Source organism: Stegostoma tigrinum, chromosome 11, assembly GCF_030684315.1.
Source record: "Stegostoma tigrinum isolate sSteTig4 chromosome 11, sSteTig4.hap1, whole genome shotgun sequence".
NCBI lineage: Eukaryota > Metazoa > Chordata > Chondrichthyes > Orectolobiformes > Stegostomatidae > Stegostoma > Stegostoma tigrinum.
This window is the reverse complement of record NC_081364.1, coordinates 8963338-8988496: the sequence shown is the minus strand read 5'-3', so window position 1 is coordinate 8988496 and position 25159 is coordinate 8963338. Positions and strand designations below refer to the sequence as shown.

General features: G+C 49.1%; 7 non-coding genes across 7 annotated transcripts; all 7 read left to right on the top strand.

Annotated features, from left to right (window-relative positions):
* Positions 1–3800: 3800 nt before the first annotated feature.
* trnaf-gaa (transfer RNA phenylalanine (anticodon GAA)) lies at positions 3801–3873 on the top strand. The gene has a single exon. It is a non-coding gene; the product is annotated as a tRNA-Phe (tRNA).
* A 2540-nt stretch (positions 3874–6413) lies between these two features.
* trnaf-gaa (transfer RNA phenylalanine (anticodon GAA)) lies at positions 6414–6486 on the top strand. Its single transcript has one exon. It is a non-coding gene; the product is annotated as a tRNA-Phe (tRNA).
* Positions 6487–9280: 2794 nt separating this feature from the next.
* trnaf-gaa (transfer RNA phenylalanine (anticodon GAA)) lies at positions 9281–9353 on the top strand. Its single transcript has one exon. It is a non-coding gene; the product is annotated as a tRNA-Phe (tRNA).
* Positions 9354–11898: 2545 nt separating this feature from the next.
* On the top strand, positions 11899–11971 carry trnaf-gaa (transfer RNA phenylalanine (anticodon GAA)). Its single transcript has one exon. It is a non-coding gene; the product is annotated as a tRNA-Phe (tRNA).
* A 2785-nt stretch (positions 11972–14756) lies between these two features.
* trnaf-gaa (transfer RNA phenylalanine (anticodon GAA)) lies at positions 14757–14829 on the top strand. The gene has a single exon. It is a non-coding gene; the product is annotated as a tRNA-Phe (tRNA).
* Positions 14830–17377: 2548 nt separating this feature from the next.
* Positions 17378–17450, top strand: trnaf-gaa (transfer RNA phenylalanine (anticodon GAA)). Its single transcript has one exon. It is a non-coding gene; the product is annotated as a tRNA-Phe (tRNA).
* A 2544-nt stretch (positions 17451–19994) lies between these two features.
* Positions 19995–20067, top strand: trnaf-gaa (transfer RNA phenylalanine (anticodon GAA)). The gene has a single exon. It is a non-coding gene; the product is annotated as a tRNA-Phe (tRNA).
* The last annotated feature ends 5092 nt before the right edge of the window (positions 20068–25159 follow it).

Sequence of the window (25159 nt, the reverse complement as noted above, 5' to 3'; positions counted from 1 at the left end):
CGAGAGATGCTGATGGTGAATGCAGCACAGGCAGGCTGTCTCATGGCAGTTCGGGAACGTGTTGACGACAGGGGCGACGGGTTGCTTGTCATGCCTTGATCGGTGACGAGTGCGCAACGGTCCATGTGCTAAAGAAAAGCAGGCGGCGTCAGAAACCGCTTTGGAGATTGAAGTGTTGAAAAGAAACAACATCAGAGCAGACGTTGTGAAGAGGCGGTGGCTGATGCACCATGGGTGCGTGCGTGTGTGTGTGTGTGTGTGTGTGTGTGTGTGTGCTGAGACAAGAATCGGAATGATATGAGGGAAGTTAGAATGAAAAGGGTGAAGTCTGGGTCAAATTACCTCCAAACATAATGGGCAATTGCTGAGGGAGTGAGGGTGCGAGCAAACTACCAGGCTTGGTGCCTTGACAGTGGTGCGACAACCGCCAGCCGAAATGTGGGAACCTTGCAGCCCAATGGTATCAATGTGGACTTCACCAACTTCCAAATCTCCACTTCCCACACCGCATCCCAAAACCAGCCCAGTTCGTCCCGTCCACCCACTGCGCCACGCAACCAGCTCAGCTCATCCCCTCAACCCACTGCATCCCAAAACCAGTCCAACCTATCTCTGCTTTCCCAACCAGTTCTTCCTCTCACCCATCCCTTCCACCCACCGCAAGCCGCGCCTCCATCTCCGACCTGCTAACCTCATCCCACCTCCTTGACCTGTCCGTCTTCCCTGGACTGACCTATCCCCTCCCAACCTTCCCACCTATACTCTCCTCTCCACCTATCTTCTTTTCTCTCCATCTTCGGTCGGCCTCCCCCTCTCTCCAGATCTATTCCAAAACCCTCACCCCATCCCATCTCTGATGAAGGGTCTAGGCCCGCAACGTCAGCTTTTGTGCTCCTGAGACGCTGCTGCGCTGGACTTGCTGTGTTCATCCAGCGTCGCCAGTAATCGCCGCCAGCCGAAATAGCTCAGTTGGGACCGCGTTAAACTGAAGATCTAAAGGTCCCGGGTTTCGGCATAATTGCACGCTCCTCAATGGGGTCAGTCGTGATTTAGCTGTCAAGGAGGAGTTTGAAGCCTTCCTTCTGCAACTCAGTTTCCTGGCTGAAATATTTCTTTGATTACGCCTCCGAATTTGCTGGCCTCATTCTCCATCGCGCGAGGGCAACAATTGACGAGACCCTTCTGAACTCAAGATAATAAAATGTGAGGCTGGATGAACACAGCAGGCCAAGCAGCATCTCAGGAGCACAAAAGCTGACGTTTCGGGCCTAGACCCTTCATCAGAGAGCTCTCTGATGAAGGGTCTAGGCCCGAAACGTCAGCTTTTGTACTCCTGAGATGCTGCTTGGCCTGCTGTGTTCATCCAGCCTCACATTTTATTATCTTGGAATCTCCAGCATCTGCAGTTCCCATTATCTCCCTTCTGAACTCAGCTGCCTTTTGCTTCCTGACTCTGTGCTCATTGCTCATCTCATTCACTGCGCATCGAACGTTCTAAAATGGTGAAATATACACAACTTCAATCCTGCTGTCAAGTTCGTTTTCGGAGACCCTCGCGGACTTGCTGCAATAACAAGACACTGAACATGTTTAGAAAAACACAAATCCTTTTATGACCAAGCAACTCCAAGCTGTGGAGAATCCCTGTACTCAACGCGGAACAGAGTGCACCGTCTCGCAAGTAATTCTCCCCGAGCAGCGGACAGTCCTCGCTTTTTATACTTTACAGAAGACATGATACAGAAAACAATTTCACAATTTACAAAAGACATGATTCACGAAACAATTACAACAGTCGATAAGGTTAGGATACCAAACAAATATTGCATCAAGAACATAAAACACCGGTATACTGTATCGATTGCTCGTGAAGTAGCTGCTAATGGCAGGAGGCGATTTCGAGTTGTTGTCCGGGACTGATTCTGGTATCAAGTTGCCAGTGTGTCTGGCTAAAACAAAGTCAGTGCTCTGGCCCCTTTGTCAGCGACAGACGTTGCATGTTTTAGATGTTTCACACGTTTACAAATTTTCCAAACCGAACCCTATTTGAAACAGTTTGATTCTAATTTCAATTCAGTCAGGCAGCATAAGACAGTGTCTGCATACCGATGTGTGAGAAGATAAGGAGTTACAAAAGCTTTACACTGAATTCCTAGCTGGGCGGGAAGCTTCAGGGCAGTGCCTGCACACCTCTGCGTAGGTAGAAAAGAGTTTACTTCTGTCAACGAAAGTCTCTGCTAAGGAATCAAATGCCGATAAAAGACTTGAATTTATAGAAGCATAGAAATCAATGGGATGATATCACATGAACAAAGCTAAGCTAAATCAAAAATTCATCGGCAGCTGTGAATACAGACGTCAATTTGGAGTCAGCAAATCGTTCATGCTGGCCGTGTCACTCAGACTGCCTGTCTCCCCCTGTTTCACTCTCATTCACTCACTCACTGACTGACTCGGTGACTGACTCAGTATTCACACACTCGCATTTCTGCCTGAAATTCAACGATGTCAAAAGAGACGAACCCTGAAGGCAATGGCGAATTTGCGGATGGGATGCCCGCAGGAACAAGAGCGCCTGACTTTTGGTTGACTCGAGTGTTGCAGACGTGCACATTTAGAGGATGTTAAGGATTGCCCGGGAATTGTGGAGCCGGCAGAGTTCTTAACGGTGACTTAAATGGTGGTAGAACTGAAACCGAGGCGGAAGCGAACGGTTCAGTTGTTCGAGGCGCATTGGCTTGATCGCAAATCTGCTGGGATATAGAGTGAAATGACGAAATGGCAGACAGATGGGCATGGCGGACTACTTTAGATTCTGTCGATTGGAGATGGAGCGAAGTCGGCGAGAGATGCTGATGGTGAATGCAGCACAGGCAGGCAGTATAAGAGCACGTTCGGGAACGCGTTGACGACAGGGGCGACGGGTTTCTTGTCATGCCTTGATCGGTGACGAGTGCGCAACGGTCCATGTGCTAAAGTAAAGCAGGCGGTGTCAAAAACGACTATGGAGATTGAAGCGTTGAAAAGGAACAATAATCAAAGGAGACGGTGTTGAGAGGCCGTGGCTGATGCACCATGTGTGTGTGTATGTGTGTGTGTGTGTGAGTGTGTGTGTGTGTGTGCTTAGGCAAGAATCGGAATGATATGAGGGAATTTATAATGAAAAGGGTGAGGTCTGGATCAAATTACCTCCAAACATGATGGGCAAATGCTGAGGGAGTGAGGATGCGAGCAAACTACGAGGCTTGGTGCCTTGACAGTGGTGCGACAACCGGCAGCCGAAATGTGGGAACCTTGAAACCAATGGTGTCAATGTGAACTTAACCAGATTCCAAATCTCCGCTTCCCCCACCGAATCCCAAAACCAGCCCATTTCGTACCCTGCCCCCACTGAACCACGCAACCAGCTCAGCTCTTCCCCTCCACCCAGTGAATCCCAAAACCAGTCCAAGCTATCTGTGCTTCCCCAACCTGTTCTTCCTCTCACCCATCCCTTCCTCCCACCCCAAACCGCACCTCCATCTCCTGCCTGCTAACTTCATTCCACCTCCTTGAACTGTCCGTCTTCCCTGGACTGATCTATCCCCTCCCGACATCCCCACCTATACTCTGCTCTCCACCTATCTTCTTTTCTCTGCATCGTCGGTCCGCCTCCCGCTCTCTCGATATTTATTCCAGAACCCTCACCCCATCCCGTCTCTGATGAAGGGTCTCGGCCCGTAACGCCAGCTTTTGAGCTCCTGAGACGCTGCTGCGCTGGACCTGCTGTGTTCAGCCAGCGTCACCAGTCGTCGCCGCCAGCCGAAATAGCTCAGTTGGGGGAGCGTTAGACTGAAGATCTAAAGGTCCCTGGTTCAATCCCGGGTTTCGGCAGAATTGCAAGCTCCTCAATGGCGTCAGCCGTTGTTTAGCCGTCAAGGAGGAGATTGAAGCCTTCCTTCTGCCACTCAGTTTCCTGGCTGAAATATTTCTTTGATCACGCCTCCGAATTTGCTGGCCTCATTCTCCATCGCGCGAGGGCAACAATTGACGAGTCCCTTCTGAACTCAGCTGCCTTTTGCTTCCTGACTCTGTGCTCATTGCTCATCTCATTCACTGCGCATCGAACGTTCTAAAATGGTGAAATAGACACAACTTCAATCCTGCTGTCAAGTTCGTTTTCGGAGACGCTCGCGGACTTGCTGCAATAACAAGACACTGAACATGTGTAGAAAAACACAAATCCTTTTATGACCAAGCAACTCCAAGCTGTGGAGAATCCCTGTACTCAACGCGGAACAGGGTGCACCGTCTCGCAAGTAATTGTCCCCGAGCAGCGGACAGTCCTCGCTTTTTATACTTTACAGAAGACATGATCCAGAAAACAATTTCACAATTTACAAAAGACATGATTCACGAAACAATTACAACAGTCGATAAGGTCAGGATACCAAACAAATATTGCATCAAGAACATAAAACACCGGTATACTGTATCGATTGCTCGTGAAGTAGCTGCTAATGGCAGGAGGCGATTTCGAGTTGTTGTTCGGGACTGATTCTGGTATCAAGTTGCCAGTGTGTCTGGCTAAAACAAAGTCAGTGCTCTGGCCCCTTTGTCAGCGACAGACGTTGCATGTTTTAGATGTTTCACACGTTTACAAATTTTCCAGACCGAACCCTATTTGAAACAGTTTGATTCTAATTTCAATTCAGTCAGGCAGCATAAGACAGTGTCTGCATACCGATGTGTGAGAAGATGTGGAGTTACAAAAGCTTTGCCCTGAATTCCTAGCTGGGCAGGAAGCTTCAGGGCAGTGCCTGCATACCTATGTGTAGGTAGAAAAGAGTTTACTTCTCTCAATGAAAGTGTCTGCATAAGAATCAAATGCCGATGAAAGATTTGAATTTATAGAAGCATAGAAATCAATGGGATGATATCACATGAACAAAGCTAAGCTAAATCAAAAATTCATCGGCAGCTGTGAATGCAGACGTCAATTTGAGAGTCAGCAAATCGTTCATGCTGGCCGTGTCACTCAGATTGTCTGTCTCCCCCTGTTTCACTCTCATTCACTCACTCACTGACTGACTCGGTGACTGACTCATTATTCACACACTCGCATTTCTGCCTGAAATTCAAGGATGTCAAAAGAGGCGAACCCTGAAGGCAATGGCGAATTTGCGGATGGGTTGCCCGCAGGCTCAAGAGTGCCTGACTTTTGACTGACTCGACTGGTGCAGACGTGCACATTTAGGGGATGTGAAGGAGCGCCGGGAATTGTGGAGCCGGCAGAGTTCTTAACGGTGACTTAAATACGTGGTAGACATGAAACCGAGGCGGAAGCGAACGGTTCAGTTGGGCAAGGCGCATTGGCTTGATCGCAAAGCTGCTGGCATATAGAGTGAAATGACGAAATGGCAGACAGTTGGGCATGGCGGACTATTTTAGATTCTGTCGAGTGGAGATGGAGCGAAGTCGGCGAGAGATGCTGATGGTGAATGCAGCACAGGCAGGCAGGAAAATGGCAGTTCGGGAACGTGTTGACGACAGGGGCGACGGGTTTCTTGTCATGCTTTGAGCGGTGACGAGTGCGCAACGGTCCATGTGCTAAAGAAAAGCAGGCGGCGTCAGAAACCGCGATGGAGATTGAAGTGTTGAAAAGGAACAATAATCAGAGCAGACGTTGTGAAGAGGCGGTGGCTGAAGCACCAGGGGTGCGTGCGTGTGTGTGTGTGTGTGTGTGTGTGTGCTGAGACAAGAATCGGAATGATATGAGGGAATTTAGAATGAAAAGGGTGAAGTCTGGGTCAAATTACCTCCAAACATAATGGGCAATTGCTGAGGGAGTGAGGGTGCGAGCAAACTCCGAGGCTTGGTGCCTTGACAGTGGTGCGACCACCGGCAGACGAAATGTGGGAGCCTTGCAGCCCAATGGTATCAATGTGGACTTCACCAGCATCCAAATCTCCCATTCCCCCACCGCATCCCAAAACCAAAGCCCAGTTCGTCCCCTCCCCCCACTGCACCACGCAACCAGCTCGGCTCTTCCCCTCAACCCACTGCATCCCAAAACCAGTCAAACCTAACTTTGCTTCCCCAACCTGTTCTTCCTCTCACCCATCCCTTCCACCCACCGCCAGCCGCGCCTCCATCTCCGACCTACTAACCTCATCCCACCTCCTTGACATGTCCGTCTTCCCTGGACTGTCCTATCCCCTCCCAACCTCCCCACCTATACTCTCCTCTCCACCTATCTTCTTTTCTCTCCATCTTCGGTCGGCCTCCCCCTCTCTCCAGATCTATTCCAGAACCCTCACCCCATCCCCCTCTCTGATGAAGGGTCGAGGCACGAAACGTCAGCTTTTGTGCTCCTGAGACGCTGCTGCTCTGGACTTGCTGTGTTCATCCAGCGTCACCAGTAATCGCCGCCAGCCGAAATAGCTCAGTTGGGAGAGCGTTAGACTGAAGATCTAAAGGTCCCTGGTTCAATCCCGGGTTTCGGCATAATTGCACGCTCCTTAATGGGGCCGGCCGTTATTTAGCTGTCAAGGAGGAGTTTGAAGCCTTCCTTCTGCAACTCAGTTTCCTGGCTGAAATATTTCTTTGATCACGCCTCCGAATTTGTTGGCCTCATTCTCCATCGCGCGAGGGCAACAATTGACGAGACCCTCCTGAACTCAAGATAATAAAATGTGAGGCTGGATGAACACAGCAGGCCAAGCAGCATCTCAGGAGCACAAAAGCTGACGTTTCGGGCCTAGACCCTTCATCCAGAGAGCTCTCTGATGAAGGGTCTAGGCCCGAAACGTCAACTTTTGTACTCCTGAGATGCTGCTTGGCCTGCTGTGTTCATCCAGCCTCACATTTTATTATCTTGGAATCTCCAGCATCTGCAGTTCCCATTATCTCCCTTCTGAACTCAGCTGCCTTTTGCTTCCTGACTCTGTGCTCATTGCTCATCTCATTCACTGCGCATCGAACGTTCTAAAATGGTGAAATAGACACAACTTCAATCCTGCTGTCAAGTTCGTTTTCGGAGACCCTCGCGGACTTGCTGCAATAACAAGACACTGAACATGTTTAGAAAAACACAAATCCTTTTGTGACCAAGCAACTCCAAGCTGTGGAGAATCCCTGTACTCAACGCGGAACAGAGTGCACCGTCTCGCAAGTAATTCTCCCCGAGCAGCGGACAGTCCTCGCTTTTTATACTTTACAGAAGACATGATACAGAAAACAATTTCACAATTTACAAAAGACATGATTCACGAAACAATTACAACAGTCGATAAGGTTAGGATACCAAACAAATATTGCATCAAGAACATAAAACACCGGTATACTGTATCGATTGCTCGTGAAGTAGCTGCTAATGGCAGGAGGCGATTTCGAGTTGTTGTCCGGGACTGATTCTGGTATCAAGTTGCCAGTGTGTCTGGCTAAAACAAAGTCAGTGCTCTGGCCCCTTTGTCAGCGACAGACGTTGCATGTTTTAGATGTTTCACACGTTTACAAATTTTCCAAACCGAACCCTATTTGAAACAGTTTGATTCTAATTTCAATTCAGTCAGGCAGCATAAGACAGTGTCTGCATACCGATGTGTGAGAAGATAAGGAGTTACAAAAGCTTTACACTGAATTCCTAGCTGGGCGGGAAGCTTCAGGGCAGTGCCTGCACACCTCTGCGTAGGTAGAAAAGAGTTTACTTCTGTCAACGAAAGTCTCTGCTAAGGAATCAAATGCCGATAAAAGACTTGAATTTATAGAAGCATAGAAATCAATGGGATGATATCACATGAACAAAGCTAAGCTAAATCAAAAATTCATCGGCAGCTGTGAATACAGACGTCAATTTGGAGTCAGCAAATCGTTCATGCTGGCCGTGTCACTCAGACTGCCTGTCTCCCCCTGTTTCACTCTCATTCACTCACTCACTGACTGACTCGGTGACTGACTCAGTATTCACACACTCGCATTTCTGCCTGAAATTCAACGATGTCAAAAGAGACGAACCCTGAAGGCAATGGCGAATTTGCGGATGGGATGCCCGCAGGAACAAGAGCGCCTGACTTTTGGTTGACTCGAGTGTTGCAGACGTGCACATTTAGAGGATGTTAAGGAGCGCCCGGGAATTGTGGAGCCGGCAGAGTTCTTAACGGTGACTTAAATGGTGGTAGAACTGAAACCGAGGCGGAAGCGAACGGTTCAGTTGTTCGAGGCGCATTGGCTTGATCGCAAATCTGCTGGGATATAGAGTGAAATGACGAAATGGCAGACAGATGGGCATGGCGGACTATTTGATTCTGTCGATTGGAGATCGAGCGAAGTCGGCGAGAGATGCTGATGGTGAATGCAGCACAGGCAGGCAGTATAAGAGCACGTTCGGGAACGCGTTGACGACAGGGGCGACGGGTTTCTTGTCATGCCTTGATCGGTGACGAGTGCGCAACGGTCCATATGCTGAAGTAAAGCAGGCGGTGTCAAAAACGACTATGGAGATTGAAGCGTTGAAAAGGAACAATAATCAAAGGAGACGGTGTTGAGAGGCCGTGGCTGATTCACCATGTGTGTGTGTATGTGTGTGTGTGTGTGTGTGTGTGTGTGAGTGTGTGTGTGTGTGCTTAGGCAAGAATCGGAATGATATGAGGGAATTTATAATGAAAAGGGTGAGGTCTGGATCAAATTACCTCCAAACATAATGGGCAAATGCTGAGGGAGTGAGGATGCGAGCAAACTACGAGGCTTGGTGCCTTGACAGTGGTGCGACCACCGCCAGCCGAAATGTGGGAACCTTGCACCCAATGGTGTCAATGTGGACTTCACCAGCTTCCAAATCTCCGCTTCCCCCACCGCATCCCAAAACCAGCCCAGTTCGTCCCCTGCCCCCACTGCACCACACAACCAGCTCAGCTCTTCCCCTCCACCCAGTGAATCCCAAAACCAGTCCAAGCTATCTGTGCTTCCCCAACCTGTTCTTCTTCTCACCCATCCCTTCCTCCCACCCCAAACCGCACCTCCATCTCCTGCCTGCTAACCTCATTCCACCTCCTTGAACTGTCCGTCTTCCCTGGACTGATCTATCCCCTCCCAACCTCCCCACCTATACTCTGCTCTCCACCTATCTTCTTTTCTCTGCATCGTCGGTCCGCCTCCCGCTCTCTCGATATTTATTCCAGAACCCTCACCCCATCCCATCTCTGATGAAGGGTCTCGGCCCGAAACGCCAGCTTTTGAGCTCCTGAGACGATGCTGCGCTGGACCTGCTGTGTTCATCCAGCGTCACCAGTAATCGCCGCCAGCCGAAATAGCTCAGTTGGGAGAGCGTGAGACTGAAGATCTAAAGGTCCCTGGTTCAATCCCGGGTTTCGGCAGTGTTGCACGCTCCTCAATGCGGTCAACCGTTATTTAGCTGTCAAGGAGGAGATTGAAGCCTTCCTTCTGCCACTCAGTTTCCTGGCTGAAATATTTCTTTGATCACGCCCCCGAATTTGTTGGCCTCATTCTCCATCGCGCGAGGGCAACAATTGACGAGTCCCTTCTGACCTCAGCTGCCTTTTGCTTCCTGACTCTGTGCTCATTGCTCATCTCATTCACTGCGCATCGAACGTTCTAAAATGGTGAAATAGACACAACTTCAATCCTGCTGTCAAGTTCGTTTTCGGAGATCCTCGCGGACTTGCTGCAATAACAAGTCCCTGAACATGTTTAGAAAAACACAAATCCTTTTATGACCAAGCAACTCCAAGCTGTGGAGAATCCCTGTACTCAACGCGGAACAGAGTGCACCGTCTCGCAAGTAATTCTCCCCGAGCAGCGGACAGTCCTCGCTTTTTATACTTTACAGAAGACATGATCCAGAAAACAATTTCACAATTTACAAAAGACATGATTCACGAAACAATTACAACAGTCGATAAGGTCAGGATACCAAACAAATATTGCATCAAGAACATAAAACACCGGTATACTGTATCGATTGCTCGTGAAGTAGCTGCTAATGGCAGGAGGCGATTTCGAGTTGTTGTCCGGGACAGATTCTGGTATCAAGTTGCCAGTGTGTCTGGCTAAAACAAAGTCAGTGCTCTGGCCCCTTTGTCAGCGACAGACGTTGCATGTTTTAGATGTTTCACACGTTTACAAATTTTCCAAACCGAACCCTATTTGAAACAGTTTGATTCTAATTTCAATTCAGTCAGGCAGCATAAGACAGTGTCTGCATACCGATGTGTGAGAAGATGTGGAGTTACAAAAGCTTTGCCCTGAATTCCTAGCTGGGCAGGAAGCTTCAGGGCAGTGCCTGCACACCTATGTGTAGGTAGAAAAGAGTTTACTTCTCTCAATTAAAGTCTCTGCATGGGAATCAAGTGCCGATGAAAGACTTGAATTTATAGAAGCATAGAAATCAATGGGATGATATCACATGAACAAAGCTAAGCTAAATCAAAAATTCATCGGCAACTTGTGAATACAGACGTCAATTTGAGAGTCAGCAAATCGTTCATGCCGGCCGTGTCACTCAGATTGTCTGTCTCCCCCTGTTTCACTCTCATTCACTCACTCACTGACTGACTCAGTGACTGACTCAGTATTCATACACTCGCATTTCTGCCTGAAATTCAACGATGTCAAAAGAGACGAACCCTGAAGGCAATGGCGAATTTGCGGATGGGATGCCCGCAGGAACAAGAGCGCCTGACTTTTGGTTGACTCGAGTGTTGCAGACGTGCACATTGAGAGGATATGAAGGAGCGCCCGGGAATTGTGGAGCCGGCTGAGTTCTTAACGGTGATTTAAACGGTGGGAGAACTGAAACCGAGGCGGAAGCGAACGGTTCAGTTGGGCAAGGCGCATTGGCTTGATCGCAAAGCTGCTGGCATCTCGAGTGAAATGACGAAATGGCAGACAGATGGGCATGGCGGACTACTTTAGATTCTGTCGATTGGAGATGGAGCGAAGTCGGCGAGAGATGCTGATGGTGAATGCAGCACAGGCAGGCTGTCTCATGGCAGTTCGGGAACGTGTTGACGACAGGGGCGACGGGTTGCTTGTCATGCCTTGATCGGTGACGAGTGCGCAACGGTCCATGTGCTAAAGAAAAGCAGGCGGCGTCAGAAACCGCTTTGGAGATTGAAGTGTTGAAAAGAAACAACATCAGAGCAGACGTTGTGAAGAGGCGGTGGCTGATGCACCATGGGTGCGTGCGTGTGTGTGTGTGTGTGTGTGTGTGTGTGTGTGTGCTGAGACAAGAATCGGAATGATATGAGGGAAGTTAGAATGAAAAGGGTGAAGTCTGGGTCAAATTACCTCCAAACATAATGGGCAATTGCTGAGGGAGTGAGGGTGCGAGCAAATTACGAGGCTTGGTGCCTTGACAGTGGTGCGACAACCGCCAGCCGAAATGTGGGAACCTTGCAGCCCAATGGTATCAATGTGGACTTCACCAACTTCCAAATCTCCACTTCCCACACCGCATCCCAAAACCAGCCCAGTTCGTCCCGTCCACCCACTGCGCCACGCAACCAGCTCAGCTCATCCCCTCAACCCACTGCATCCCAAAACCAGTCCAACCTATCTCTGCTTTCCCAACCAGTTTTTCCTCTCACCCATCCCTTCCACCCACCGCAAGCCGCGCCTCCATCTCCGACCTGCTAACCTCATCCCACCTCCTTGACCTGTCCGTCTTCCCTGGACTGACCTATCCCCTCCCAACCTCCCCACCTATACTCTCCTCTCCACCTATCTTCTTTTCTCTCCATCTTCGGTCGGCCTCCCCCTCTCTCCAGATCTATTCCAAAACCCTCACCCCATCCCATCTCTGATGAAGGGTCCAGGCCCGCAACGTCAGCTTTTGTGCTCCTGAGACGCTGCTGCGCTGGACTTGCTGTGTTCATCCAGCGTCGCCAGTAATCGCCGCCAGCCGAAATAGCTCAGTTGGGAGAGCGTTAGACTGAAGATCTAAAGGTCCCTGGTTCAATCCCGGGTTTCGGCATAATTGCACGCTCCTCAATGGGGTCAGTCGTGATTTAGCTGTCAAGGAGGAGTTTGAAGCCTTCCTTCTGCAACTCAGTTTCCTGGCTGAAATATTTCTTTGATTACGCCTCCGAATTTGCTGGCCTCATTCTCCATCGCGCGAGGGCAACAATTGACGAGACCCTTCTGAACTCAAGATAATAAAATGTGAGGCTGGATGAACACAGCAGGCCAAGCAGCATCTCAGGAGCACAAAGGCTGACGTTTCGGGCCTAGACCCTTCATCAGAGAGCTCTCTGATGAAGGGTCTAGGCCCGAAACGTCAGCTTTTGTGCTCCTGAGATGCTGCTTGGCCTGCTGTGTTCATCCAGCCTCACATTTTATTATCTTGGAATCTCCAGCATCTGCAGTTCCCATTATCTCCCTTCTGAACTCAGCTGCCTTTTGCTTCCTGACTCTGTGCTCATTGCTCATCTCATTCACTGCGCATCGAACGTTCTAAAATGGTGAAATATACACAACTTCAATCCTGCTGTCAAGTTCGTTTTCGGAGACCCTCGCGGACTTGCTGCAATAACAAGACACTGAACATGTTTAGAAAAACACAAATCCTTTTATGACCAAGCAACTCCAAGCTGTGGAGAATCCCTGTACTCAACGCGGAACAGAGTGCACCGTCTCGCAAGTAATTCTCCCCGAGCAGCGGACAGTCCTCGCTTTTTATACTTTACAGAAGACATGATACAGAAAACAATTTCACAATTTACAAAAGACATGATTCACGAAACAATTACAACAGTCGATAAGGTTAGGATACCAAACAAATATTGCATCAAGAACATAAAACACCGGTATACTGTATCGATTGCTCGTGAAGTAGCTGCTAATGGCAGGAGGCGATTTCGAGTTGTTGTCCGGGACTGATTCTGGTATCAAGTTGCCAGTGTGTCTGGCTAAAACAAAGTCAGTGCTCTGGCCCCTTTGTCAGCGACAGACGTTGCATGTTTTAGATGTTTCACACGTTTACAAATTTTCCAAACCGAACCCTATTTGAAACAGTTTGATTCTAATTTCAATTCAGTCAGGCAGCATAAGACAGTGTCTGCATACCGATGTGTGAGAAGATAAGGAGTTACAAAAGCTTTACACTGAATTCCTAGCTGGGCGGGAAGCTTCAGGGCAGTGCCTGCACACCTCTGCGCAGGTAGAAAAGAGTTTACTTCTGTCAACGAAAGTCTCTGCTAAGGAATCAAATGCCGATAAAAGACTTGAATTTATAGAAGCATAGAAATCAATGGGATGATATCACATGAACAAAGCTAAGCTAAATCAAAAATTCATCGGCAGCTGTGAATACAGACGTCAATTTGGAGTCAGCAAATCGTTCATGCTGGCCGTGTCACTCAGACTGCCTGTCTCCCCCTGTTTCACTCTCATTCACTCACTCACTGACTGACTCGGTGACTGACTCAGTATTCACACACTCGCATTTCTGCCTGAAATTCAACGATGTCAAAAGAGACGAACCCTGAAGGCAATGGCGAATTTGCGGATGGGATGCCCGCAGGAACAAGAGCGCCTGACTTTTGGTTGACTCGAGTGTTGCAGACGTGCACATTTAGAGGATGTTAAGGATTGCCCGGGAATTGTGGAGCCGGCAGAGTTCTTAACGGTGACTTAAATGGTGGTAGAACTGAAACCGAGGCGGAAGCGAACGGTTCAGTTGTTCGAGGCGCATTGGCTTGATCGCAAATCTGCTGGGATATAGAGTGAAATGACGAAATGGCAGACAGATGGGCATGGCGGACTACTTTAGATTCTGTCGATTGGAGATGGAGCGAAGTCGGCGAGAGATGCTGATGGTGAATGCAGCACAGGCAGGCAGTATAAGAGCACGTTCGGGAACGCGTTGACGACAGGGGCGACGGGTTTCTTGTCATGCCTTGATCGGTGACGAGTGCGCAACGGTCCATGTGCTAAAGTAAAGCAGGCGGTGTCAAAAACGACTATGGAGATTGAAGCGTTGAAAAGGAACAATAATCAAAGGAGACGGTGTTGAGAGGCCGTGGCTGATGCACCATGTGTGTGTGTATGTGTGTGTGTGTGTGAGTGTGTGTGTGTGTGTGCTTAGGCAAGAATCGGAATGATATGAGGGAATTTATAATGAAAAGGGTGAGGTCTGGATCAAATTACCTCCAAACATGATGGGCAAATGCTGAGGGAGTGAGGATGCGAGCAAACTACGAGGCTTGGTGCCTTGACAGTGGTGCGACAACCGGCAGCCGAAATGTGGGAACCTTGAACCCAATGGTGTCAATGTGAACTTAACCAGATTCCAAATCTCCGCTTCCCCCACCGAATCCCAAAACCAGCCCATTTCGTACTCTGCCCCCACTGCACCACGCAACCAGCTCAGCTCTTCCCCTCCACCCAGTGAATCCCAAAACCAGTCCAAGCTATCTGTGCTTCCCCAACCTGTTCTTCTTCTCACCCATCCCTTCCTCCCACCCCAAACCGCACCTCCATCTCCTGCCTGCTAACTTCATTCCACCTCCTTGAACTGTCCGTCTTCCCTGGACTGATCTATCCCCTCCCGACATCCCCACCTATACTCTGCTCTCCACCTATCTTCTTTTCTCTGCATCGTCGGTCCGCCTCCCGCTCTCTCGATATTTATTCCAGAACCCTCACCCCATCCCGTCTCTGATGAAGGGTCTCGGCCCGTAACGCCAGCTTTTGAGCTCCTGAGACGCTGCTGCGCTGGACCTGCTGTGTTCAGCCAGCGTCACCAGTCATCGCCGCCAGCCGAAATAGCTCAGTTGGGGGAGCGTTAGACTGAAGATCTAAAGGTCCCTGGTTCCATCCCGGGTTTCGGCAGAATTGCAAGCTCCTCAAGGCGGTCAGCCGTTGTTTAGCCGTCAAGGAGGAGATTGAAGCCTTCCTTCTGCCACTCAGTTTCCTGGCTGAAATATTTCTTTGATCACGCCTCCGAATTTGCTGGCCTCATTCTCCATCGCGCGAGGGCAACAATTGACGAGTCCCTTCTGACCTCAGCTGCCTTTTGCTTCCTGACTCTGTGCTCATTGCTCATCTCATTCACTGCGCATCGAACGTTCTAAAATGGTGAAATAGACACAACTTCAATCCTGCTGTCAAGTTCGTTTTCGGAGACGCTCGCGGACTTGCTGCAATAACAAGACACTGAACATGTGTAGAAAAACACAAATCCTTTTATGACCAAGCAACTCCAAGCTGTGGAGAATCCCTGTACTCAACGCGGAACAGGGTGCACCGTCTCGCAAGTAATTGTCCCCGAGCAGCGGACAGTCCTCGCATTTTATACTTTACAGAAGACATGATACAGAAAACAATTTCACAATTTACAAAAGACATGATTGACGAAACAATTACAACAGTCGATAAGGTCAGGATACCAAACAAATATTGCATCAAGAACATAAAACACCGGTATACTGTATCGATTGCTCGTGAAGTAGCTGCTAATGGCAGGAGGCGATTTCGAGTTGTTGTCCGGGACTGATTCTGGTATCAAGTTGCCAGTGTGTCTGGCTAAAACAAAGTCAGTGCTCTGGCCCCTTTGTCAGCGACAGACGTTGCATGTTTTAGATGTTTCACACGTTTACAAATTTTCCAAACCGAACCCTATTTGAAACAGTTTGATTCTAATTTCAATTCAGTCAGGCAGCATAAGACAGTGTCTGCATACCGATGTGTGAGAAGATAAGGAGTTACAAAAGCTTTGCCCTGAATTCCTAGCTGGGCGGGAAGCTTCAGGGCAGTGCCTGCATACCTCTGCGTCGGTAGAAAAGAGTTTACTTCTCTCAATGAAAGTCTCTGCTAAGGAATCAAATGCCGATGAAAGACTTGAATTTATAGAAGCATAGAAATCAATGGGATGATATCACATGAACAAAGCTAAGCTAAATCAAAAATTCATCGGCAGCTGTGAATACTGACGTCAATTTGAAGTCAGCAAATCGTTCATGCTGGCCGTGTCACTCAGACTGCCTGTCTCCCCCTGTTTCACTCTCATTCACTCACACTGACTGACTCGGTGACTGACTCAGTATTCACACACTCGCATTTCTGCCTGAAATTCAACGATGTCAAAAGAGACGAACCCTGAAGGCAATGGCGAATTTGCGGATGGGATGCCCGCAGGAACAAGAGCGCCTGACTTTTGGTTGACTCGAGTGTTGCAGACGTGCACATTTAGAGGATGTTAAGGAGCGCCCGGGAATTGTGGAGCCGGCAGAGTTCTTAACGGTGACTTAAATGGTGGTAGAACTGAAACCGAGGCGGAAGCGAACGGTTCAGTTGTTCGAGGCGCATTGGCTTGATCGCAAATCTGCTGGGATATAGAGTGAAATGACGAAATGGCAGACAGATGGGCATGGCGGACTATTTGATTCTGTCGATTGGAGATCGAGCGAAGTCGGCGAGAGATGCTGATGGTGAATGCAGCACAGGCAGGCAGTATAAGAGCACGTTCGGGAACGCGTTGACGACAGGGGCGACGGGTTTCTTGTCATGCCTTGATCGGTGACGAGTGCGCAACAGTCCATGTGCTGAAGTAAAGCAGGCGGTGTCAAAAACGACTATGGAGATTGAAGCGTTGAAAAGGAACAATAATCAAAGGAGACGGTGTTGAGAGGCCGTGGCTGATGCACCATGTGTGTGTGTATGTGTGTGTGTGTGTGTGTGTGTGTGAGTGTGTGTGTGTGTGCTTAGGCAAGAATCGGAATGATATGAGGGAATTTATAATGAAAAGGGTGAGGTCTGGATCAAATTACCTCCAAACATAATGGGCAAATGCTGAGGGAGTGAGGATGCGAGCAAACTACGAGGCTTGGTGCCTTGACAGTGGTGCGACAACCGGCAGCCGAAATGTGGGAACCTTGCACCCAATGGTGTCAATGTGGACTTCACCAGCTTCCAAATCTCCGCTTCCCCCACCGCATCCCAAAACCAGCCCAGTTCGTCCCCTGCCCCCACTGCACCACACAACCAGCTCAGCTCTTCCCCTCCACCCAGTGAATCCCAAAACCAGTCCAAGCTATCTGTGCTTCCCCAACCTGTTCTTCTTCTCACCCATCCCTTCCTCCCACCCCAAACCGCACCTCCATCTCCTGCCTGCTAACCTCATTCCACCTCCTTGAACTGTCCGTCTTCCCTGGACTGATCTATCCCCTCCCAACCTCCCCACCTATACTCTGCTCTCCACCTATCTTCTTTTCTCTGCATCGTCGGTCCGCCTCCCGCTCTCTCGATATTTATTCCAGAACCCTCACCCCATCCCATCTCTGATGAAGGGTCTCGGCCCGAAACGCCAGCTTTTGAGCTCCTGAGACGATGCTGCGCTGGACCTGCTGTGTTCATCCAGCGTCACCAGTAATCGCCGCCAGCCGAAATAGCTCAGTTGGGAGAGCGTTAGACTGAAGATCTAAAGGTCCCTGGTTCAATCCCGGGTTTCGGCAGAGTTGCACGCTCCTCAATGCGGTCAACCGTTATTTAGCTGTCAAGGAGGAGATTGAAGCCTTCCTTCTGCCACTCAGTTTCCTGGCTGAAATATTTCTTTGATCACGCCCCCGAATTTGTTGGCCTCATTCTCCATCGCGCGAGGGCAACAATTGACGAGTCCCTTCTGAACTCAGCTGCCTTTTGCTTCCTGACTCTGTGCTCATTGCTCATCTCATTCACTGCGCATCGAACGTTCTAAAATGGTGAAATAGACACAACTTCAATCCTGCTGTCAAGTTCGTTTTCGGAGACCCTCGCGGACTTGCTGCAATAACAAGTCCCTGAACATGTTTAGAAAAACACAAATCCTTTTATGACCAAGCAACTCCAAGCTGTGGAGAATCCCTGTACTCAACGCGGAACAGAGTGCACCGTCTCGCAAGTAATTCTCCCCGAGCAGCGGACAGTCCTCGCTTTTTATACTTTACAGAAGACATGATCCAGAAAACAATTTCACAATTTACAAAAGACATGATTCACGAAACAATTACAACAGTCGATAAGGTCAGGATACCAAACAAATATTGCATCAAGAACATAAAACACCGGTATACTGTATCGATTGCTCGTGAAGTAGCTGCTAATGGCAGGAGGCGATTTCGAGTTGTTGTCCGGGACAGATTCTGGTATCAAGTTGCCAGTGTGTCTGGCTAAAACAAAGTCAGTGCTCTGGCCCCTTTGTCAGCGACAGACGTTGCATGTTTTAGATGTTTCACACGTTTACAAATTTTCCAAACCGAACCCTATTTGAAACAGTTTGATTCTAATTTCAATTCAGTCAGGCAGCATAAGACAGTGTCTGCATACCGATGTGTGAGAAGATGTGGAGTTACAAAAGCTTTGCCCTGAATTCCTAGCTGAGCAGGAAGCTTCAGGGCAGTGCCTGCACACCTATGTGTAGGTAGAAAAGAGTTTACTTCTCTCAATTAAAGTCTCTGCATGGGAATCAAGTGCCGATGAAAGACTTGAATTTATAGAAGCATAGAAATCAATGGGATGATATCACATGAACAAAGCTAAGCTAAATCAAAAATTCATCGGCAACTTGTGAATACAGACGTCAATTTGAGAGTCAGCAAATCGTTCATGCCGGCCGTGTCACTCAGATTGTCTGTCTCCCCCTGTTTCACTCTCATTCACTCACTCACTGACTGACTCAGTGACTGACTCAGTATTCATACACTCGCATTTCTGCCTGAAATTCAACGATGTCAAAAGAGACGAACCCTGAAGGCAATGGCGAATTTGCGGATGGGATGCCCGCAGGAACAAGAGCGCCTGACTTTTGGTTGACTCGAGTGTTGCAGACGTGCACATTGAGAGGATATGAAGGAGCGCCCGGGAATTGTGGAGCCGGCTGAGTTCTTAACGGTGATTTAAACGGTGGGAGAACTGAAACCGAGGCGGAAGCGAACGGTTCAGTTGGGCAAGGCGCATTGGCTTGATCGCAAAGCTGCTGGCATCTCGAGTGAAATGACGAAATGGCAGACAGATGGGCATGGCGGACTACTTTAGATTCTGTCGATTGGAGATGGAGCGAAGTCGGCGAGAGATGCTGATGGTGAATGCAGCACAGGCAGGCTGTCTCATGGCAGTTCGGGAACGTGTTGACGACAGGGGCGACGGGTTGCTTGTCATGCCTTGATCGGTGACGAGTGCGCAACGGTCCATGTGCGAAAGAAAAGCAGGCGGCGTCAGAAACCGCTTTGGAGATTGAAGTGTTGAAAAGAAACAACATCAGAGCAGACGTTGTGAAGAGGCGGTGGCTGATGCACCATGGGTGCGTGCGTGTGTGTGTGTGTGTGTGTGTGTGTGTGTGTGTGCTGAGACAAGAATCGGAATGATATGAGGGAAGTTAGAATGAAAAGGGTGAAGTCTGGGTCAAATTACCTCCAAACATAATGGGCAATTGCTGAGGGAGTGAGGGTGCGAGCAAACTACGAGGCTTGGTGCCTTGACAGTGGTGCGACAACGGGCAGCCGAAATGTGGGAACCTTGCACCCAATGGTGTCAATGTGGACTTCACCAGCTTCCAAATCTCCGCTTCCCCCACCGCATCCCAAAACCAGCCCAGTTCGTCCCCTGCCCCCACTGCACCACACAACCAGCTCAGCTCTTCCCCTCCACCCAGTGAATCCCAAAACCAGTCCAAGCTATCTGTGCTTCCCCAACCTGTTCTTCTTCTCACCCATCCCTTCCTCCCACCCCAAACCGCACCTCCATCTCCTGCCTGCTAACCTCATTCCACCTCCTTGAACTGTCCGTCTTCCCTGGACTGATCTATCCCCTCCCAACCTCCCCACCTATACTCTGCTCTCCACCTATCTTCTTTTCTCTGCATCGTCGGTCCGCCTCCCGCTCTCTCGATATTTATTCCAGAACCCTCACCCCATCCCATCTCTGATGAAGGGTCTCGGCCCGAAACGCCAGCTTTTGAGCTCCTGAGACGATGCTGCGCTGGACCTGCTGTGTTCATCCAGCGTCACCAGTAATCGCCGCCAGCCGAAATAGCTCAGTTGGGAGAGCGTTAGACTGAAGATCCAAAGGTCCCTGGTTCAATCCCGGGTTTCGGCAGAGTTGCACGCTCCTCAATGCGGTCAACCGTTATTTAGCTGTCAAGGAGGAGATTGAAGCCTTCCTTCTGCCACTCAGTTTCCTGGCTGAAATATTTCTTTGATCACGCCCCCGAATTTGTTGGCCTCATTCTCCATCGCGCGAGGGCAACAATTGACGAGTCCCTTCTGACCTCCGCTGCCTTTTGCTTCCTGACTCTGTGCTCATTGCTCATCTCATTCACTGCGCATCGAACGTTCTAAAATGGTGAAATATACACAACTTCAATCCTGCTGTCAAGTTCGTTTTCGGAGACCCTCGCGGACTTGCTGCAATAACAAGTCCCTGAACATGTTTAGAAAAACACAAATCCTTTTATGACCAAGCAACTCCAAGCTGTGGAGAATCCCTGTACTCAACGCGGAACAGAGTGCACCGTCTCGCAAGTAATTCTCCCCGAGCAGCGGACAGTCCTCGCTTTTTATACTTTACAGAAGACATGATCCAGAAAACAATTTCACAATTTACAAAAGACATGATTCACGAAACAATTACAACAGTCGATAAGGTCAGGATACCAAACAAATATTGCATCAAGAACATAAAACACCGGTATACTGTATCGATTGCTCGTGAAGTAGCTGCTAATGGCAGGAGGCGATTTCGAGTTGTTGTCCGGGACAGATTCTGGTATCAAGTTGCCAGTGTGTCTGGCTAAAACAAAGTCAGTGCTCTGGCCCCTTTGTCAGCGACAGACGTTGCATGTTTTAGATGTTTCACACGTTTACAAATTTTCCAAACCGAACCCTATTTGAAACAGTTTGATTCTAATTTCAATTCAGTCAGGCAGCATAAGACAGTGTCTGCATACCGATGTGTGAGAAGATGTGGAGTTACAAAAGCTTTGCCCTGAATTCCTAGCTGGGCAGGAAGCTTCAGGGCAGTGCCTGCACACCTATGTGTAGGTAGAAAAGAGTTTACTTCTCTCAATTAAAGTCTCTGCATGGGAATCAAGTGCCGATGAAAGACTTGAATTTATAGAAGCATAGAAATCAATGGGATGATATCACATGAACAAAGCTAAGCTAAATCAAAAATTCATCGGCAACTTGTGAATACAGACGTCAATTTGAGAGTCAGCAAATCGTTCATGCCGGCCGTGTCACTCAGATTGTCTGTCTCCCCCTGTTTCACTCTCATTCACTCACTCACTGACTGACTCAGTGACTGACTCAGTATTCACACACTCGCATTTCTGCCTGAAATTCAAGGATGTCAAAAGAGACGAACCCTGAAGGCAATGGCGAATTTGCGGATGGGATGCCCGCAGGAACAAGAGCGCCTGACTTTTGGTTGACTCGAGTGTTGCAGACGTGCACATTTAGAGGATATGAAGGAGCGCCCGGGAATTGTGGAGCCGGCTGAGTTCTTAACGGTGATTTAAACGGTGGGAGAACTGAAACCGAGGCGGAAGCGAACGGTTCAGTTGGGCAAGGCGCATTGGCTTGATCGCAAAGCTGCTGGCATCTCGAGTGAAATGACGAAATGGCAGACAGATGGGCATGGCGGACTACTTTAGATTCTGTCGATTGGAGATGGAGCGAAGTCGGCGAGAGATGCTGATGGTGAATGCAGCACAGGCAGGCTGTCTCATGGCAGTTCGGGAACGTGTTGACGACAGGGGCGACGGGTTGCTTGTCATGCCTTGATCGGTGACGAGTGCGCAACGGTCCATGTGCTAAAGAAAAGCAGGCGGCGTCAGAAACCGCTTTGGAGATTGAAGTGTTGAAAAGAAACAACATCAGAGCAGACGTTGTGAAGAGGCGGTGGCTGATGCACCATGGGTGCGTGCGTGTGTGTGTGTGTGTGTGTGTGTGTGTGTGTGCTGAGACAAGAATCGGAATGATATGAGGGAAGTTAGAATGAAAAGGGTGAAGTCTGGGTCAAATTACCTCCAAACATAATGGGCAATTGCTGAGGGAGTGAGGGTGCGAGCAAACTACCAGGCTTGGTGCCTTGACAGTGGTGCGACAACCGCCAGCCGAAATGTGGGAACCTTGCAGCCCAATGGTATCAATGTGGACTTCACCAACTTCCAAATCTCCACTTCCCACACCGCATCCCAAAACCAGCCCAGTTCGTCCCGTCCACCCACTGCGCCACGCAACCAGCTCAGCTCATCCCCTCAACCCACTGCATCCCAAAACCAGTCCAACCTATCTCTGCTTTCCCAACCAGTTCTTCCTCTCACCCATCCCTTCCACCCACCGCAAGCCGCGCCTCCATCTCCGACCTGCTAACCTCATCCCACCTCCTTGACCTGTCCGTCTTCCCTGGACTGACCTATCCCCTCCCAACCTTCCCACCTATACTCTCCTCTCCACCTATCTTCTTTTCTCTCCATCTTCGGTCGGCCTCCCCCTCTCTCCAGATCTATTCCAAAACCCTCACCCCATCCCATCTCTGATGAAGGGTCTAGGCCCGCAACGTCAGCTTTTGTGCTCCTGAGACGCTGCTGCGCTGGACTTGCTGTGTTCATCCAGCGTCGCCAGTAATCGCCGCCAGCCGAAATAGCTCAGTTGGGACCGCGTTAAACTGAAGATCTAAAGGTCCCGGGTTTCGGCATAATTGCACGCTCCTCAATGGGGTCAGTCGTGATTTAGCTGTCAAGGAGGAGTTTGAAGCCTTCCTTCTGCAACTCAGTTTCCTGGCTGAAATATTTCTTTGATTACGCCTCCGAATTTGCTGGCCTCATTCTCCATCGCGCGAGGGCAACAATTGACGAGACCCTTCTGAACTCAAGATAATAAAATGTGAGGCTGGATGAACACAGCAGGCCAAGCAGCATCTCAGGAGCACAAAAGCTGACGTTTCGGGCCTAGACCCTTCATCAGAGAGCTCTCTGATGAAGGGTCTAGGCCCGAAACGTCAGCTTTTGTACTCCTGAGATGCTGCTTGGCCTGCTGTGTTCATCCAGCCTCACATTTTATTATCTTGGAATCTCCAGCATCTGCAGTTCCCATTATCTCCCTTCTGAACTCAGCTGCCTTTTGCTTCCTGACTCTGTGCTCATTGCTCATCTCATTCACTGCGCATCGAACGTTCTAAAATGGTGAAATATACACAACTTCAATCCTGCTGTCAAGTTCGTTTTCGGAGACCCTCGCGGACTTGCTGCAATAACAAGACACTGAACATGTTTAGAAAAACACAAATCCTTTTATGACCAAGCAACTCCAAGCTGTGGAGAATCCCTGTACTCAACGCGGAACAGAGTGCACCGTCTCGCAAGTAATTCTCCCCGAGCAGCGGACAGTCCTCGCTTTTTATACTTTACAGAAGACATGATACAGAAAACAATTTCACAATTTACAAAAGACATGATTCACGAAACAATTACAACAGTCGATAAGGTTAGGATACCAAACAAATATTGCATCAAGAACATAAAACACCGGTATACTGTATCGATTGCTCGTGAAGTAGCTGCTAATGGCAGGAGGCGATTTCGAGTTGTTGTCCGGGACTGATTCTGGTATCAAGTTGCCAGTGTGTCTGGCTAAAACAAAGTCAGTGCTCTGGCCCCTTTGTCAGCGACAGACGTTGCATGTTTTAGATGTTTCACACGTTTACAAATTTTCCAAACCGAACCCTATTTGAAACAGTTTGATTCTAATTTCAATTCAGTCAGGCAGCATAAGACAGTGTCTGCATACCGATGTGTGAGAAGATAAGGAGTTACAAAAGCTTTACACTGAATTCCTAGCTGGGCGGGAAGCTTCAGGGCAGTGCCTGCACACCTCTGCGTAGGTAGAAAAGAGTTTACTTCTGTCAACGAAAGTCTCTGCTAAGGAATCAAATGCCGATAAAAGACTTGAATTTATAGAAGCATAGAAATCAATGGGATGATATCACATGAACAAAGCTAAGCTAAATCAAAAATTCATCGGCAGCTGTGAATACAGACGTCAATTTGGAGTCAGCAAATCGTTCATGCTGGCCGTGTCACTCAGACTGCCTGTCTCCCCCTGTTTCACTCTCATTCACTCACTCACTGACTGACTCGGTGACTGACTCAGTATTCACACACTCGCATTTCTGCCTGAAATTCAACGATGTCAAAAGAGACGAACCCTGAAGGCAATGGCGAATTTGCGGATGGGATGCCCGCAGGAACAAGAGCGCCTGACTTTTGGTTGACTCGAGTGTTGCAGACGTGCACATTTAGAGGATGTTAAGGATTGCCCGGGAATTGTGGAGCCGGCAGAGTTCTTAACGGTGACTTAAATGGTGGTAGAACTGAAACCGAGGCGGAAGCGAACGGTTCAGTTGTTCGAGGCGCATTGGCTTGATCGCAAATCTGCTGGGATATAGAGTGAAATGACGAAATGGCAGACAGATGGGCATGGCGGACTACTTTAGATTCTGTCGATTGGAGATGGAGCGAAGTCGGCGAGAGATGCTGATGGTGAATGCAGCACAGGCAGGCAGTATAAGAGCACGTTCGGGAACGCGTTGACGACAGGGGCGACGGGTTTCTTGTCATGCCTTGATCGGTGACGAGTGCGCAACGGTCCATGTGCTAAAGTAAAGCAGGCGGTGTCAAAAACGACTATGGAGATTGAAGCGTTGAAAAGGAACAATAATCAAAGGAGACGGTGTTGAGAGGCCGTGGCTGATGCACCATGTGTGTGTGTATGTGTGTGTGTGTGTGAGTGTGTGTGTGTGTGTGCTTAGGCAAGAATCGGAATGATATGAGGGAATTTATAATGAAAAGGGTGAGGTCTGGATCAAATTACCTCCAAACATGATGGGCAAATGCTGAGGGAGTGAGGATGCGAGCAAACTACGAGGCTTGGTGCCTTGACAGTGGTGCGACAACCGGCAGCCGAAATGTGGGAACCTTGAACCCAATGGTGTCAATGTGAACTTAACCAGATTCCAAATCTCCGCTTCCCCCACCGAATCCCAAAACCAGCCCATTTCGTACCCTGCCCCCACTGAACCACGCAACCAGCTCAGCTCTTCCCCTCCACCCAGTGAATCCCAAAACCAGTCCAAGCTATCTGTGCTTCCCCAACCTGTTCTTCCTCTCACCCATCCCTTCCTCCCA